This window comes from Peromyscus leucopus, chromosome 9 (assembly GCF_004664715.2).
Source record: "Peromyscus leucopus breed LL Stock chromosome 9, UCI_PerLeu_2.1, whole genome shotgun sequence".
Lineage (NCBI taxonomy): Eukaryota > Metazoa > Chordata > Mammalia > Rodentia > Cricetidae > Peromyscus > Peromyscus leucopus.
In genome coordinates this window covers 48,663,634-48,681,926 of record NC_051070.1, presented here as the reverse complement: position 1 = coordinate 48,681,926, position 18,293 = coordinate 48,663,634, and the positions used below count along the sequence as shown (strand labels likewise).

Sequence of the window (18,293 nt, the reverse complement as noted above, 5' to 3'; positions counted from 1 at the left end):
AGCAGCTGCTCGCTCACTGTAGGAAGGGTGGGTGTGTAGGGAAGACCCTGGACCAAACCCAATAGAGGTGTGACCCAGACTCCAGTCAGCAAGACAGCTGAGGTGAGAGGAGCCAAGCCTATGATTTTGACAATGCGGGTCAAGACACTAAGGGGTCTTCAAGATGCTCGATTCAAGGGAAGCCCACCCTCACCCTCATCCCACCCCCACCTTATCTTAAGTTTGCTTTTGGTTTTTGTGTAACAAGTAAGTTTTAGCTCAGGGAGCAAAAGTATTAACCTAGAGGGAGAGTATCTGTATATTCTCCTCCCTATGCGCCCTTTTATCCTAAACCTAGCAGCTGTTCAAAGACCTCCTACAACTATACACAGCACTGAACCTTTTCATACATATAAATTTAATTTATAAATCAATTTAGTAAGATTCTAACTGTAACTACTGAAATAGAAGTTATAAGAGGAATTACACATATATGTTATAAACATAGTTATATTCACATATATTCACAATATGTGATTGCTATCACCTATTTCAGCCATGGTACCCTATATTTGTGTGTGTGTGTGTGTGTGTGTGTGTGTGTGTGTGTGTGTGTGAAGAGTCAACATTAGCATCAGACTGATAAGTCAATCCAAAGGTGGTTGGTACAAGTTCAAAATTTTAATGGCTGTTAAATAATAAAAAGTTTGCACTATATACATTCTGTCTACTTATCATACGGTCAGCCAGCCATGCACATTTCATTGCACAGATAAACAGTGTACAAGCATCTTGAAGACATCTTATCCATACAAGAATTGCATTTAAAAAACATTTTACAAAATACTGAAGCATTTGTATGATACAGCCAATTTCAAGAAAATTGTGGAAATTAATATCAAAAGAAATTTTTTAATTTTGAAAAAAAATATCCAAAAGTAATGATTATGGAGCTTCATGTCGTCACAGATACATGTAAAAATATATTTCAGGACGCCGCGCTGCAATGCCACGAAGGTGCGGCCTTCTAATCCCTTGTGTAGATCGGCTCCGAATGCTGCTCCAGTTGAGTACACTCTGTTAAAAATCCTCCCATCTTTACATTGTTATGCCATTTGACAAAACAGGTATTGTGCAGTACAGAAAAGTAGTAAAATATATTTATGTTAAAGTGCACAGTACATTTGATAGGAAGTAACTTACTAGCTGCTGTCTGAATCCCCATGTTCAGATCCCCTCCATCCTTCCTGGTGGAGGGTCAGTCTCTGTTGAATGCACTCACTCATCCTATAGTCTCTTGTATCTACCTTGAAGGGCCCCACTGTGGCTACTGTCGCTCTAGAAACTGCCAATGGCTTTGTACAGAGTGAAAGTGCAGTCAGTATTCACAGGCTTTTGACAGACGAATGACTCGGGTATCCATCCATACCGACAGTTTGAGTGTGCGTGGGTGTGACTGCCCGGCATAGTCCTGCGAAGCCTTCGGCGAAGCTCTCCCACCGACAGCATGGACGGGCTCCTCTCTGGGCTGGCTCCTTTCTAGTGCCCCTGTGCTTGTCTTTGCTCCCCCAGCTGCTCCCACACTCCACTTACTTCACCTTCACTCGGTCTGCTTGGCTGTGCATGTAGCTCCCACCAGAGGCCCATGACCCACTCATTTCCCAAGTTTCATACCAGGCACTATGAAGCTTCCAAGTCTGGACTCTTTAAAAAGCACCAGCTCGATTACAATAAAAACAAACGTGTCTACATTTCGGAATCTCTCACTCTTTGAAATGCCGGCAGTCGTAACAAGTGCTGGTGTCCTGAATCAAGCTCTATAACCCTTTTTAGTTAGACAGTCACTTCCATCATCTCCATTTTCTCATTCATTTCTTCAACATCTACCTTTGGTGCTAGATGCTCCTCAATTACCCAAAATACAGTGCAAAATTATACTTCAAGATATATACTGAACACTTCCCACTTCTCTGTGTTAAAATGTGAATGTTTTGTGCATAGCAAAAGAAACATGAGTCAAAAAAAAAAAAAACCTGTTCACATTTCATCTTCAAGTTTTAATATGTCTTTTTTTTTTCCACATAGCTATTACAAGTAACTTTGGGGTGCTCTCTTGATTTCAGTCAGTTCGTTATAATATGGGACAAGAGGGCTGCTGGAATGTAGGAAACTGGATGGAATGCAGAAATATAAATAAGAACGATGTTCCTCAAATCAAAAGGTGGATATCACCTCCCCAGAAAAGCAGCTCTTCTGTCACAGAAGCACGTGTTTCTTGTTTAATTTTTTTTTTTCTTCTGAATCATATACACCAGGAAATAGGAACACTGAGACCTGGAACTCTACACGCCCAAGAGGCTCGAAAATAACTCAGTATTTATAATATTAAAATAAATTGTTTAACCACAAAAAAGCAGTAATATAAATAGTTTCCTAATTTTACAATTTGCATCCAAAGGATGAATAACAACTCACTAATAAATAATATTTATATAAATATTTTGTATGTTGAAAATAGTTTCTCAAAAAAGCAATGGTCTCAAGAACATCTTGAAAAATTTGGTGGCAAAAAAACCTGATTGCATTCCCCTCCCTCCCCACTGATTCTGCAAGAGTTTGGCTTTGATAAGACGGACGCGACTCACTGTGAAACGGCTTGTGCTTGGCATTGGTTAATGGCAGTCGGTGAGTGTGGAAGGATGAAGGAGGTTGAAAAGCAATGATGTGCTACTCAGTTCTCTTGCCAGCTCCTCACTGGCTGTCAGATAATACCCGTCCAACCTGAACCCTGGAGACCAACTCTAAAAGGTCCTGAATCCCCATAGCTGAAACCCTGTCCACGTAGCTTGTCAGGAACTGGCAGGTGGTGAGTGGGGAGTCGGTGCAGGTGCCAGGAGCAGAGTCGGGAGCCCCTGCTCTGGGTAGAGTCTGAGCCCACCAGGGTAGAGGGCTTGTCTCATGTGAACAGAGCTTTGGTGACAGTGACGTCCAACAGCGCTTGAACGGTCATGCCCACTTTGACCAGCCTTTCTCTTCGAGGATGTGATGAGGCAGACAGAGCTTTTCCTAAAAGGAAGAACAAAACACCAGCGTTCAGATGACGGGTCAAGGACAGTAAACCCTCGCTACATCATGCACGGGAGCTGGGTTGCGCATGGCTGTGCCGCTTACTTCCCTTGGCTTGTGCTCCTCCCCTGGTGACAAGCCATGGCCGAAGCCTTTTCTGGGTTTTGCAGGGAAAATGATTTCTCATGTGTGAAGGTTGTTCAGAAAGGTTCTTAATCACACCCAACTCTGTATAGATCTAAACATGTAGGAAAACTTTCACTAAATAACTGAGTGCATGGAGTAAACACACACACAACACACACACACACACACACACAAACAGAGACAGAGAGAGAGAAAGAGAGAGAGAGACACACACACAGAGAGACAGAGAGAGAGAGAGAGAACATCATAGCTTCCAGCCTTGGCAAGCAACGTTGCAAGAAACTCCTCGTATTTTAAAGGAACTCAATGACTCATTTACACAGACTACAGATAGTTATAATGGTCAGCAGTCTTGATTTAATTCATTTTGTCCTGTATTTCTAGAGGGTGAACATGGTGGGTGACTTCTTTTGTGTGGTTTAGGCACAGTCTATAGGAAAGGAATCTTTTTTTTTTAAGATCTTTTTTTTTTTTTTTTGAAAGACAATTTCTATTTCATGTGCATGAGTGTTTTGGCTGCATGTATGTCTATGCATCATATGCATGTTTGGTGCCTGTAAGTCAGAAGAGAGAGTGAATTCCCCAGAACTGGGGTTATAGACAGTTTTGAGCTAGCATGTGGGTACTGGGACCCAAATCCAGTTCCTCTACAAAAGCAGAAAGTGCTCTTAACCCCTGAGCCATCTCTCTAGTACCCCAATGTTTGGTTTGTCTGGGTTTTTAATCTTTAGCCTTATGCATGCCTGTGTCTGTGTGGGAGTATGTGCACATGAATGTGTTGTTCATGGAGGCCGGGAGAGGAGCTGGAGTTACAGGCCTGATGTGGTGACTGAACTGAATTTGGGTCCTCTGCTAGAGCAGTACCCACTCTGAACTACCAAGCCATCCCTCCAGCCTCTACACAAGGCATCTAACAGAGCTCCCAATGACCCCTCCTTTAAAGTCTTTCCTTTAAACTGGCAAAGACATCCATCACATCCTACTTCCAAGTGTGGGAAATGCCTGATGCCCAGTACCAAGGAAAATGACCTAGAGCCCTCCTTGTGGGCACCAACTGTCATACACTACAAAGCAGCTACACAATAACATGAAAAGACATTTGCACCTTTGTTATTGGCCCTGTTCCACTACCACACAGGGGATTCTCCTTCTACTATACCTCCTTTGGTGGAAAAGACCCCACAACTCTTATGTCTGATGATGGCAGTCCAAGGGTCTGTCTTCCTGTCTCTTCTTTTCTATATAACTGAATTTCTGTATTCTTTCCCATGTCTCTAGAACATCCTTCTCCATCGGTGGTAATTTCTATGAAATTGGTTTTCTTTTCTTTCCCTTCCTCTTTTCCCTTCTCTCTCTTTCTCTCTCTCTCTCTCTCTCTTCTCTCTCTCTCTCTCTCTCTCTCTCTTCTCTCTCTCTCTCTCTCTCTCTCTCTCTCCTCCCCCCATCCCTTCTGTGACCCTCTAAGTGAGATCATATGGTGTTTGTTTTTCTGTGTCTGCCTTGTTTAACTTAATAGTGTCCTCCAGAGTCCTGTATGTTGCCACTATCCAGGGAATTTTTTTGGGGAAGGCTGAGCAGCACTATTGCTGAGCAGAGTTTAAATGGGATCTGCATTTGGGTGCAGTAGTGGAGTGTGTTTATTAGCAACAAGCCCAGTCCTGGGAACAAGACTACTTTCTTCATGTAAATTGAAGAATCAGATCTTCCTGACAATGTCTGACTGCAGACTCCCTACAAATCACCACAGACACAGGCAAGGCACTGTGAGCCTAGATCTTTGAAGGTATGCCCTAGTAACTCCAGAAACTGCTCCCACATTCTCAAAAAGCCGGTGTGTCCTGCATTCTGTGTCCCCTCTTCTCTCTAGTTCATACGGCCTTGACTAAGTAAGGAGAGCTTGGCCAGGCGGTGGTGGCGCACACCTTTAATCCCAGCACTCGGGAGGCAGAGGCAGGTGGATCTCTTTGAGTTTGAGGTCAGCCTGATCTACAGAGCGAGTTCCAGGACAGCCAGGCTGATACACAGAGAAGCCCAGTCTTGGGGGGGGGGGGGGGGGGCTTGGACCCCAGGCCTTAGGAAATAGCCACATGTGGCAATGTAAGATCAATTTTGCCATGCCTTCAAGTACTTGTGGAGAGTCAAACAGGATGATCTTCTCTGTACCATATTAGGCAAGCATGTGAGTTACACTGCCAGTCAACCTAACGGCCAGATGTCAAGGGAAGAAAGGATGGAGGTCATGTGTGAGTCATGACCGGTTTGGGAGGAATGGTGACTCGGGGCATCTGTAACTAGATGATAGTACCCATCCTTTTCTGTACAGGCCAGGAAATCTGTAGGCTCCAAGGTTCCTCTGCCACAGCTGGCCAAAGGGCAGGGGTATGTCCTTCTCATTCTTGACCTTCCCAGCACCCAAGTTCACCTCTGACCCAGCAGGAAATTATAAAACACTTATTACAGCTAAGCTTCTGGTGTCCGGCATTATTTTGGAAAGGCGAGGGGGGGGGGGGTGGGGGGTGGGGATGTGTATGTGAACATTTCATACCATAGGCCAAAATCAATTTAAAATTATCAGAGTTAAATGTTTAAAAAGGAAAAACTCTAAAGGCCTTTGAGTAAAAGGTAATAATAAATAACCTAAAATAGGTTTATTTATTTATTTGTTTGTTGTATGTGTGCCTGCATGAATTTATATGTACTATATGTGTGCACAGGCACACAGATGCCAGGAAATCTAGTTGGACTCCCTGGAATTAGAGTTACAGGGGGATGTAAGCCAACCCAGGTCCACAAGAGCAGTCTTACCCAGGCAGGGTCAGACTCCAGGCCTATAAAGACATATTTACAAAGTGCAAAGAAAAAGATCAAAACAGTATAAACTTAAAATGTGACATTTCCATTTGAAAAGTGAAAAAAAAAAATCCTGGGGATTTAGCTCAGCAGTACAGCACTTGCCTAGCAAGCACAAGACCCTGGGTTCCGTCCTCAGCTCTGGAAAAAAAAAATCCTGCTTAATGAAATGGTAAACAAACAAACAAAAATAGCCTCTGTAAAAATGCGCATTTGCACCAGATTACACAGGACTTTGTGTGATACAAGCTCAACCAGATTACGGAGAGATCACTAGGTACATAGAAAGGTGGCAGAGCATGTTTGGAATCCAGAACCCAGGAGGTGGAGTCAGGAGCACCAGATGTTTAAAGCCTGCTACATGAAACTCTCTCAATCAGTAAGATCTCCTAACAGGCTTGTTTAAGACAGTGGCAGGACATTTGATTCTCAACCTAACCTACCTACATCATGGCTTGGCTTGGCCCAGCGTCTACCACACAAAGGCTCAGAGCAGTTACATTAGCGTACAGTTGGGCAAAACTATCTAACACAAATCTTATTCTATACCTGCATAGAAGATAGATTCTTCTATGAATAGCTCATGTAGTTTATTGAGTCCTATACTGAAAGTGAAAAATAAAAGGTTTTTTTTTTTTTGAATGGCACCATCATATGTGTGAAAAATCCTAACTGAATATCATTATGTTAGGGACCATCTGTAAACACAAATAGAAACATGTCCCTTGCGGCCGGGCGTGGTAGCGCACGCCTTTAATCCCAGCAAGGCAGAGGCAGGCGGATCTCTGTGAGTTCCTGGTCTCCAAAGCAAGTTCCAGGAAAGGTGCAAAGCTACACAGAGAAACCCTGTCTCGAAAAACCAAAAAAAAAAAAAGAAAAGAAACATGTCCTCATAATCTTCCTTTTTCTTTCATTCAGGCCGACCCAGAGGTGGCCTCAGAGCATAGCTTGGAGTTTATCTAAGAAAACTAGCCTAGAAGGCCAGAAACCATATAAAAGTTTATATAAACTTTATAAACCATATAAAACCATATAAACATATAAAGATAGAGCAGTCCTGGAATTCCACCACAGGCCTGGAAAGGACACAGGATCTAACTCCAGGTGCTGTTTGGAAAGATAAATAACAGAGATCCTGCAGAAATGGAGAGCAGGGTCGACCAACTTGTAGACAGAGGCCACTTTCCATCACAACGGTCATGTCCCTGCATCTCCCCAAAGTGAGACGGAACAAGGAATGGGCTTGGAGTTGCTGTGGATTGACATTGGACCAGGGTGGCAGGGAAGAGCAAGGGCTTCAAAGAGCCAGGCAGGTCAGGCGCCACCTCCGGAGACCCCTGTAGAAAATGGACTTAAAGCAGAAAAGACTGTGCGTGGTTACTGACTTCACATGAACTAAAACCGTCTCCTGCCGCAGGTTATCAGAGGACTTGTTAAAAATGTGACAGTGGAGGCCTAGTCTATCCATGGGCATCCTGTGCTGTTATTTTTAAACAGGGTGAAATCACAAATAATGCTTAACAGTAACCCTCAGATGCTTTTCAGAGCAGGTGTTCCATGATACTGCCCCCGTGGCGGAACCAATTAGGCCAGTGGTTCTCAATCTCCCTAATGCTACACCCCTTTAATACAGTTCCTCGTGTTGTTGACCCCAATAAAATTATTATCCTTGCTACTTCGTAACTGTAATTTTGTTGTTATGAATTTAACGTAAATTATTTCAGAGAGATAAGTTTGTCAAAGGGGTCTTGACCCACAGGTTGAGAATCACTAGATTAGGCTCTCTCATCCACACGCTCCTGAGCGGCAGCCAACAGGATTAGAAAAGGCAGGCGAGCAATTGAGGAACAATGCTAACTGTGGGAGTAAGGCTGGATGGCTGTCACTGGCGGCCCCGCTTTCCCTGACATGCTCTTCTGATGATGATTACATAGCCAACCCCACTTCTCGGCAGCCGCTGGTCTAATGAGGTCCTTCACATCAGCTTATTTCCCTTGGCTCAGCCGGTTTCTTGAAACGAAACATTCTGAGACTGGATTGTGTGACGCTTAAAGCATGTGTTATTTTAATGCATGAGAATGCAAAGGTCTAGCTCTGCCCCCAGGGTCAATCTCTGGCTACTTCGTCCTTGGTTCTTTCCGTTCCAGCCCCTTCTCACCCTATGTTATCCACACACATCCATCCCTCCACAGCCTTCCCACTCATTCCGAGCTTACCCATCTTTCTAATCTTAGTGGGGGACCTTTACTGTTTCAGGGGATCTGCATGGCGCCCCTTCATGAGGGTCAGGCCAGCTTTCGATGTGTTTCACAGAATCTTGTAATTGACCCATCCCAGGTCCTTCTCACTGAATCCCTTTGTTTTCTAAGAAGTTTCAAACTAGGACCTGCAAGGTAATCCAATTCCTGATCTATTTTTTTTGAATAAAGTTTTATTGGCACACAGAACTGCACACTGGCTTATGTATTCTGTATGCTGGTATTCAATATACAGTGTGACAAGCTGGGTAGTTGCAACAGTGACCATCAGCCTAAAAAAAAAATCATAAAATATATCTGGCTCTGCCCCCCAAACACTGAAACCTGCTGTGGACCACAGACTTTCTGAGTGGGGGGGCATGGATCTTGGGCACCATTTTATCTGCAGAGCCCCCCCCCCCCGAGGGGCCAGTGCACAGTGCACATTCAATATTCAAAGAACAATCGAATGAACCAAGAATGCACAAGAGTGCAGAGAAAAACCAGGCCCGGAAGGAAAGTGAAAGGCACACATCCCACCTACCCAAAGGGCTGTATGGGGAAAGGGCATTCTGAAGTCTCAAACCTCGCCTTTAAATGCTCTGCAAGAAAATTATATTAAAATGTTTTTTCAGGAGCTGGGACATAGCCCAGAGGTACAAAAGGCACTTAACATATGCAAGGCCCAAACATCTGACCTAACCTGTAACCACTGTGCCGCTCTCAGGCTCCTGAAATCTGAACTCAGACTGCGACTGGCGTGAATTTGAGGCAATCCACACACTTAAATATATATTACAAACAAATAGCATTGTGATATCAAGTGTATTGAATTAACCACTCTCACTGATAAAACTCAACTCAGCTGTCCTGCTTTGGGATTTAACAAGGTCCCTTTTCTGTAGTGTTAAGGACATTGAAGTAACATGGCCCTGAAGTCCAGAAGGAGCCATTAGAAATGGGCTGTCACAAATTTTGGAACTCCTGACACTAAGGGGAACATTTTCAACCAACAGTAGGAATGGAAGAAAGAGATATATCATAAATGGCTACTGCAAAATAAATATGTAAAGAGTTGTTCCTCTTTATCAAGTATTAGGAGGGCATATTTAAAACATTCTTTCTTACAAGATGATGGGGATTTAGTATGTGGGACAAATCACACAACTGGACCCCTGACCACTTCTCAACCTCTAGGCAGATCAGTCAGGGGTCCCCAGCTGAGCTGAAATGGCAGGTGTCTCGTGTAAGTACCTGAGCTGGTGTCTGGGGCCTTGGAGAAACGCACAGAGGGGCTCAGTGTTCCAAACAGAAATTAACGGCTCGCTCACACTAAGCAAAATGACTCACTTGAAGTTTTGCCTGAAGGTCTGAATTAACTATGTTCTGCGAGTAACCATGCTTTATAATGAAAAAATATCATCACAGCAAATCCCAAGGGGAGCAGCACATAAGGGTATAAACCAATGAAATGAGAAATGAGAAGCGTAGTCAAGGGATCCTCGGGATACCAGGGGAGAAACAACACAGAAAGTCATGTTGAATATCAAATTAATCTCATGAAATTGTTTGACTCACTGGATTTTTATTCAGAGTGTTTTTCCTTGAGCCAGCAGCTCAGAATGTTTTCTCTTTTCCTCTTCCCCACACCATAAAGCAGCAATGGAAAAAAAAAAATCCAAACAAATGGCGCTAATTGAAGGAAAGTCCCCATGCTTGTGGCAGAGCTGGGTAGAAATGCCAAGAGCCACTCTGGTACCCATGAACAAATGTATCAGCGGGCCAAGAAAAAACTTGGATTAATCACCAAATTGTGTTTATTAAGCAATTTATGGCTCGGGGTGCTCACCAGACACTGTACAAAGGGATTTTATTGTTACAGATGGAAAAGTACAAGATAGCACCAAAGGCATTTAGTACATCTGTGGTTATTTAGACACAACTCATGTCCAACAACTTCACATACCCTGTATTCACCACTCAACACAAAAGCTGGGAGGAAAGGGCTCAGACCATCTAACATCTTACCATGTAAGAAATGTTTCCTGTTCAGAAAAATTCAGGTCTGATTTAGCAACAAGAACCTTTATAAATATATCCTTTCAAGTATGGAGGTTTTTCAGAATCTCATCTTCCCTGGACTCATGAATAGGTTCAGAAAAATAAGATAATATTCTTAGCAGCCATATCTGAGGAATCGTCTGCATCTCAGAAAACTAGAGATTTACCCTGAGGACAGTCACTCATCCTCCTCCTCCACCAAGAAGCAGCATTTGGCAAGAAGGATATAAAATGAAGCAGGTGATGGTAGCTGGAGCTTGCAGCAGGACTTCTCACATTGTAAAGAGACATCCAGGACTCAGCAAGATCTGCAGTACGTTCAAGTCTAACATTTTTTTTCTTTAATTAAAAACTCATCACTTTGCTCCAAAGACTGAGAGTTGATACATAAGCCTTTAAAAAACTGACTTAAAAACAAAAACAGTCAGGTAGTTAATATCTCTGGAACAAAGGCCAAATGGACATTCAAAGTAAATGGAGGAAAAACAGCATTCATCTAAAATAAGAGTAATCTTATCATTGGCTGCTGCCATAGTAACCCACGGCCCAGTACCAAGAATGTCCAAGAACCATAGATTTTTGAGACTGAATAGTTAAAATATGTGACATATCATAAGGGTAAAATGACCCAATACATTATGCAAAAATAGAAATTCCTTCTATAAAACACTTTTCTCAGAGCCTCAGAACAGACCTAACGAAAAGGAAAAGCGGTGTGAGCAGATCCACCAGGTGGCGCTCTAACAGAAAGGCACTTCCCCAGAATATGCCTGCAAATACGGCAGAGACTGCATGCTCTGGGGGACTTGGGCGGCAACCCTTCTGCGTGCCCTTCACAATTCCCTTGCAACAAACAAGGAGGATTCCAACTAACCAGCCGGCAAAGCAGTCATTCTCCAGATAAGACTTCTCAACTTGGTCCACAATGGCATCATGAGAGATTTTTATGAATTATACTGGGCCAAAATGCTGGCATCTTGTCTCTGCAAGGCAACCCCTCCCTCTACAGCTCAATTCCCAGTCCTGAACTAGGACAGGCATCAAGTCTCAAGACTCCCATATGCTAAATCCAGCCTGTTCTGTCCTGGTTCCCCCTATCCACTACCCAGAGCAGCAAAGGCTCATGGGAGAGAGCAGGGCCTACAGCAGCATTGCTGCGCGGACTACGTGCATGAAGGACCATGAGGTATGTATGGACTGACAGGCTTGGCTGTCGCTGTTGCTTTTCAGTCAAGTGAAAGAAATTACCCGATGGGAATTGCATTCTGCAAAGTTTGTGCTTCTGGAAAAATCTGGTTCAGAAACGTTCAACTTCAGAACTCAATAGCTTACTGAAGAGATGACAGGGATGGGAGTTTGCAAGGCCAAGGCTCCCATGAGGAAGGAGCTGGGATGGACCAGGTGCCAGAGCAGAGCGTTTGGACGCGCATGCAGGAGGAGTTAGGCGACAGGAGCGTTCCAGCGGTAAGTGATATAGACCAGTACTATAAAGAGGACATGGACAAGACAGAAGCCTATAAGGTCCCTGGAGCGGAGGGCAGAAGTTGGTTGTGGGGGTTTCTCCCCGAGTGCCAGCAGAGTGTCAACAGTCTTTCGAATGTGACGAAAATCCAACTGCAGGATGTCATACGGAGAGCAGAGGTCGGCCTAATCCCAGGGCAGCCATTAGAACAGAAAGAGACAGTGCATACAATTAACACCACACCGAAGAACAACTGGAAAGAAGCACACATTTATGGTTACTAGCAAATAGCAGGAGTCAACCCTTACTTCAAGTACAACAGTCCACGACCAAAGTAGAATCCCCCAGCGTCCCCTATGTGAACTGGACAAGAAACGCCACCCCCAGTCACACCATGGCCACTGCATGCTGTGCAATTTATACACCCGTTCTGGAATCAGAAGGGCCTTAGTAGTGAAATAGTATTAGGTGCTCAGCAGCAGCACAAAACCATGAGCATTTCCATCAGGACAATTGAGGGCTTAAACTTACTAAAGGGAAAATACAAATCTTACAATTGAATCTTCAATCTTTTGGGGGCCGGGTTGGGATGGGGGATGGAGTCAGGGTTTCATGGTGCAGCTCAGGATGGCCTCAAATCCAGGAGCCTCCAGACTTGGCTTCCCAGGCACTGAGATTATGTAAGAGAATAGGCTAAAGGGGGCCTCTGAGGTATGCAGCAGCAAAGCTAACACGCAATAGGTTATTACCTACATCCCTTTACTAGTACACAAGCACGGGAGGATGCTTCAGCCTGTGTTTTATCTCCAGGAAGTGTGTGTATAATAATTCAGTGTGCAGACTTCTGAGCATCTCTCTTGGTCCAAAATTGTCAGGATGCAGTTTTTCACACACTGAATTTCTGAACCAGGAGATTTTGTTTTGTTTTGGGTTTTTTGTTGTTGTTTTTAAAGACAGGATCTCACTTGCTTTGTAGAGCAAGCTGGTCTTGATTTCATAGAGATGCACCTGCCTCTGCCTCGAGTGCTGGGTTTAAAGGTATGTCTGAAACAGGATTCTAAGTCATGCAGCTCATAATGAACAACAATTATAACTTGTAGACCAGTAAGAAAGAAAAGCTGTGTTTTGCTTTCAACATAAACAAAGATTGACAGTATTTGTGACATATTTCACAAATACAATTTCCAAGTGAGCAAAGCATTTAAAATACCTATTACATGTTCGTATATACCTTGCTGGAGTGATTAGCCTTTTATTGTGGCTTCCTTGATAAGTACACCAATCCCAACTGAAAGGCTATTCAAGGGCTCATCTTGCCTGTATGGTCAGAGGTGAGCCTGATACGCTCAGGTAAGATACCAGGTGGGATGATGATGATGGGAACCCTTTATGATGGTAGAGATGCTCTTAACATAAGGTATTTGAAAGATTTATTTGAATGTTATATGTGTCTGTATGTACCCTGAGCGTATGTGTTCATGTGGAGTATCCACCAGAGGCCCTGGATGCCCTGGAGGAGGATTTACAGACTGCCCTGAGCTGTCCTACATGAGTGCTGGGAGCAGAACTCCTGTCCTCCTGACGAGTCGCAAGTTCTCTTAACCAATAAGCCATCTCTCCAGGCCCAGCAAAAGGGATTTTAAGAATAACAAATCATGTTAAATCCACCCAATCTCCCATGTTTTCTCAGTGGATCTCAAAGAATCAAGATAGCATGAAGAGTCCTCCCAGGAATTAAAACAGCCACACGTAAACTGGATCTTCCTGGGGGAGAGACGCTGGCTATGACCTAATCGATGAGAATTCTCTCCTTCCCATAGAGAAGGTTTCCACTGCAGTAAGAACATTCTAGTGCATTGCTATATCTGAGCAGTAAAGTCTGAGAAAAGTGGACATAAGACAAAGGCTTAAACACAAACTGAAATGTGACTTTCTCAGGGACCAGTAAAGTCCGAGAAAAGCAGACATAAGACAGAGGCTTAAACACAAATTGAAATGTGACTTTCTCAGGGTATCTCCATGTTAGAAGCAAATCATTCTGCCAGGGGTGGTTAAGACACAGTTATAATCCCAGCCCTAAGAGGCTGAGAGTTTGGGATCAGCTTGATATACATAACAAGATTTTGTCAAGGAAAAAAAAAAGAAAACCAATCAAGAACACTAAGGGGGCACCAGAGGTCAGCTCCCCAGTAGCACTGTCAGAGGGGTCAGCCTGCCATGCAGTTCTTAGGGTACTTCTTCAGGGGGGGTGGACACTCTCAGAAGCACACTCCAGAGAAGTAAAGGACATCTAAGCAGGTCACAGAAGCTAGACTTAATTAAAGCAGATGGGGCCTAGTGTCTCAGGCTACTATCATTTAAATTAAAAATTATGTCCTTTAAGAAAAACGGTCAAGACTAACTAAGCCTAGTTACGAGGAAAATCACCATGACAACTGCCGTGTGCAATGCAGTGGGCATCGCAGAGCCAACAGCCAGCAGCTCCAGCCCTGGAAGCGAGGCTAACCACAGAGGAGATTCCTGAGAGAACTCCTGGGGCTTCCGGACCCTTTGGTACTTTCCCCAAATTGGCATTATTGAGAGGAATTCTGAGGTTACACTACTCTTTTATCTCTGAGAATTAAATGAGAAAACACTACATTTGCAGAGACTAAATGCTCTCTCTCTCTTTTTTTTTTTTAAAAGAATACTTGTAATGAGTGAAAACATTTTCAAAACAGTTAATTCACTCAGAAATCTTCTGAGGCAAATGTTGATTTAATTTCCCATTATACAGAAAGAAAAATCACAACCAGCAGACTCTAAGAAATCAGTTGGGATTAAACACAAGGATGTGACTGAAATTGTTAATCAAGACTGACTCAGACACTCCAAACACCAAGTGCTTACTAACAGGCAATAGAGAAAGATCTGGATATCTGCCTGTCTAAAAAAATAGTAAGTAAATGAAAAAAATCTTTGAGGAAATCTCACTCTGGCTTTCACTATATCCTATAACTATCTATACCAGACAGGCCTTGAACTCAGAGATCTGCCTGTCTCTACCTAAATTACTTATTTTACCATATGCTAGTTCTTTTACCATATGCTAGTTTACGTGCTTCATACATGCATATATAATGGACTTTGGTCATATTTACCCCTCCACCTAGTCCACTTCTTCCACCCCTCTACTTTTACATGCTTATTATTACTATAGAAGCCCAGATTCTGCATGTAGGAAAAAACATGCAGTTCCATCCATTTTCCTGCACAGTAATATTTCATTCTACTCTGTAACTGAAGGAAACCTGCATTGTGTGGATGGTTCATCTTCTCCTTACCCACTCGTGTGTGGATGGCCATCTAGGTTGACCTAAAGCTTGCCTACTGGAAACAGTGCTTCCATGGGTGTGCTCGTACCTCTGTGAAATGCTGCCCTGGATTCCTTTAAGTGTGCACCCAGGAAAAGTACAGTTGGGTCCCATGGAAGTTTCTCAGGTTTCTGAGGAACTGCGATCTCAACTTCCATGGCTGCTGGTGTAACTTTTCCATCAACGTGGAAATGCACCTTCACCAGCATTTTTGTTCATTTGGCTTTTCGCTTTTTTGTTTTTGTTTCATTTTATTTGAGACAGGGTTTTTCTGTGTATCTCGCTGTGTAGACCAGGTTGGCCTCGAACTCACAGATCTGCCTGCCTCTGCCTCCCAAAATGCTGGGATTAAAGGCGTGCACCACCACTGCCCAGCAGTTTTCTGCTTTCCTAATGATATCTATGCTGACAGTGATAATTTGTTTTTTTAAATTCCCTGATGGCTAAGAACAATAAACGTTTTCCTCCTCTCTCTCTGTTTTGTCCCTGCTGAGTTGTTTCTAAATGCTGGCTCCTAACGTCTGTCGGCCGAGCTGTTGGCAAATGCTTTCTGTCCATCATGGGCGGTGAAGACCCCTTTAATCTGATGAAATCCTATTGGTCAACTGTTGCTGTCATTCCTGTTCAGCGTCACCGCCTATCCCTTCATCTTGGAAGGTTTTCCTCCAGTCCTTCCAAATTTTCATGAAGAGTTCTGATCCAATTTTAACTGACATCTATACAGGATGAAAGGGGGGGAGGGACGACTCGTTTTATTCTTCTACATGCCACTGTCCATTTCTCCCTGTATTATTTGTTAAAGAGGCCATCTTTTCTACAGTGCTTGTTTTTGGTACCTCTGTTGATCATCGGATGGCTAGAGTTGCAAGGGTTTACTTCTGGGTCCTCTATCCTGTTCTCTTGGTCTTCTGTGCTGATACCACACTTTGTTTTTTCCACTATAGATCTGCAGCATAGTTTGAAATGAAATTTTGTGATATCCCACAGCACATTAATTTTTGTTTTTTTTTTTTTCTCTCAGGATTGCTTTGGCCTATCCAGGGCTTTTTGTGCTTTTATGCAAATTTCACAGTTATCGTATTTTGTTACACACTAATGGAAGGTCTTTCCATTTTCTAGTATCTTCTTCAATTATTTTTTTCTTCAGCATTTCCAAGTTTTTTGTTTTGTAGACGTCTGGCACATGCCTCCTCAGTTTGGGTATCTGAGCTGTTTCGAAGGCTGTCAATAGGGTCCACTCCCCGGTGGTTTTATAACTGCCATACAGAAAAGCTACCGAGTTTTGTGTGTCGATGTTTGCACCCTGGCACTTGGCGGAATGTGATCATCAGACCTCAGAGTTTTCTTAACTATTGTCCGGTAACAGCCCTAGTATGACTCCTCTCACCTTTTCTATCACTGTTTCTCACTTACTGCTCTAGCAAAGAAGTCAAGCCCCATAATGAACAGGAGAGGAGAAAGCGGACATCAGAGCCTTGTTCCTGATTTTAGAGGACATGTTCTCAATTTGTCCCCCATTCAATATAAGGCCAAGGTTTTATCACACACAGCTTTTATTAGGTTAACTAGGATCCTTCTAACTCTAGATTTTTGGAACTCTCATCATAAAGTGATGCTGGATTTTGTCAAAGACTATTTCTGCCTCCACGGCAATGTCCTTGTCCTGGGTTTTATTTACATTCACGTCGTACTTACTGACTGCTGTATGTTGAACCACACTTGCATCCCTTCAATGGAACCAATTTATCATGATTACCTGTGTAGTGCTGAATTTGTTTTACTGAAGAAAACTGGTCTGTGATTTTCTTTTTGTGTTTTGTCTTACTCCCACCCCCAGCTGTTCGTAGAATGCCAGCTTTGTAAAAATGACTGGGAATTTACTCCTTCTCTTTTTATTTTATGGAATAGTTTGAAGAGTCCTCATGATGGCTAATCTTGGCTGTCAACTTGGCAGACCTGAGAAGAGGGAACCTCAACAGAGGAATTTACTCCATTTGACTGGCCTGTGAGCATGTCTGTGGGGGGCGTTTTCTTGATAGCTAACTGGGGTAGGAGCACCCAGTCTACTGTGGATGCTGCTAGCCCTGGGGAGGTGGGTCTGGGCTGTGTAAGGTGGCTGAACAAGCCAGTTGAAGTAGCGTTCTTCCATGGCCTCTGCTTCAGTTCTTGCCTTGGTTTTCTGCTATGGCTTCCCTTCCTGACCAGAGCTGGTTTTGGTCCATGTGGAGGTTTGAATAATAATGGCCCCCACAGGCTTATATTTGAATGCTTAGTCATGAGGAAGTGGCACTATTTGAGAAGGATTAGGAGGTGTGGCCTTGCTGGAACAGGTATGGCCTTGTTGGAGGAAATGTGTCCCTGGGGGTGGGCTTTGAGGTTTCAAAAGCCCAAGCCAGGCCCCAAGTCTCTGTCCTCTCTCTGCCTGCAAATAAGGATGCAGCTCTCAACTACTTCTCCAGCACCATGCCTGCCTACACAATGCCATGCTGCCCACCATGATGGACTAAACCTCTCAAGCTGTAAGCAAGCATCCAATTCAATGCTTTCTCTTGTAAGAGTTGCCTTGGTGATGGTGCCTCTTCACAACCAGAGAACAGTGTTTTATCACAGCAACAGAGGCCAAACTAGAGGAGAAATGGGTACCGCAGTGGTGTTGCTGTGATGGACCTGATCATCACATCATGCCTTGGGTTGTTTTGAGGGAGGAAGGTGGAGGATTTTGAAGCTTTGTCGAGCGAAGTGATAGAGTGCTCAGAGCTTAATGAGCTACTGTGGGGACTTGGAAGAGATGGCTAAGAACACTGCTGACGATGGAGGCCTGACTTGGGAAGATTCAGAAGGAAGCTTGAGATTTCCTCAAAGTCCATCTTTGGAGCTGGTTGTATGATAGTTCAAATTAAGCATCTGCGATATCTGGTCAGCTGTGATCAATAAGAGACCAGCACCACTGCAGTGAAACCTTTGCTTTCCTGGAACAAATCAATGCTGGGCAGCTGGAGCTGAGACAATCATCCGTGATTGAAAAGAGACCAGCATCACAGGGGTCAAGTCTTCTGGGAAGTGCTGTTCCGGGTCAGCACCCAGAAGCTGTGGTCCAGTCGGAGCTGGGGAGGGGGGAAGGGAGGGGGGAGACTGCAC

At 43.7% G+C, this 18,293-nt stretch overlaps 1 protein-coding gene across 1 annotated transcript in view; it reads right to left on the bottom strand.

Annotated features, from left to right (window-relative positions):
- Nucleotides 1-2,998: 2,998 nt before the first annotated feature.
- Nucleotides 2,999-18,293, bottom strand: part of LOC114698805 (leucine-rich repeat and calponin homology domain-containing protein 1-like) — a 54,542-nt gene continuing 39,247 nt past the window's right edge. Inside the window, exon 10 of the mRNA XM_028877659.2 lies at nucleotides 2,999-3,045. The gene's annotated coding sequence lies outside the window, so the exon portion shown is untranslated. The remainder of the gene's footprint in view (nucleotides 3,046-18,293) is intronic.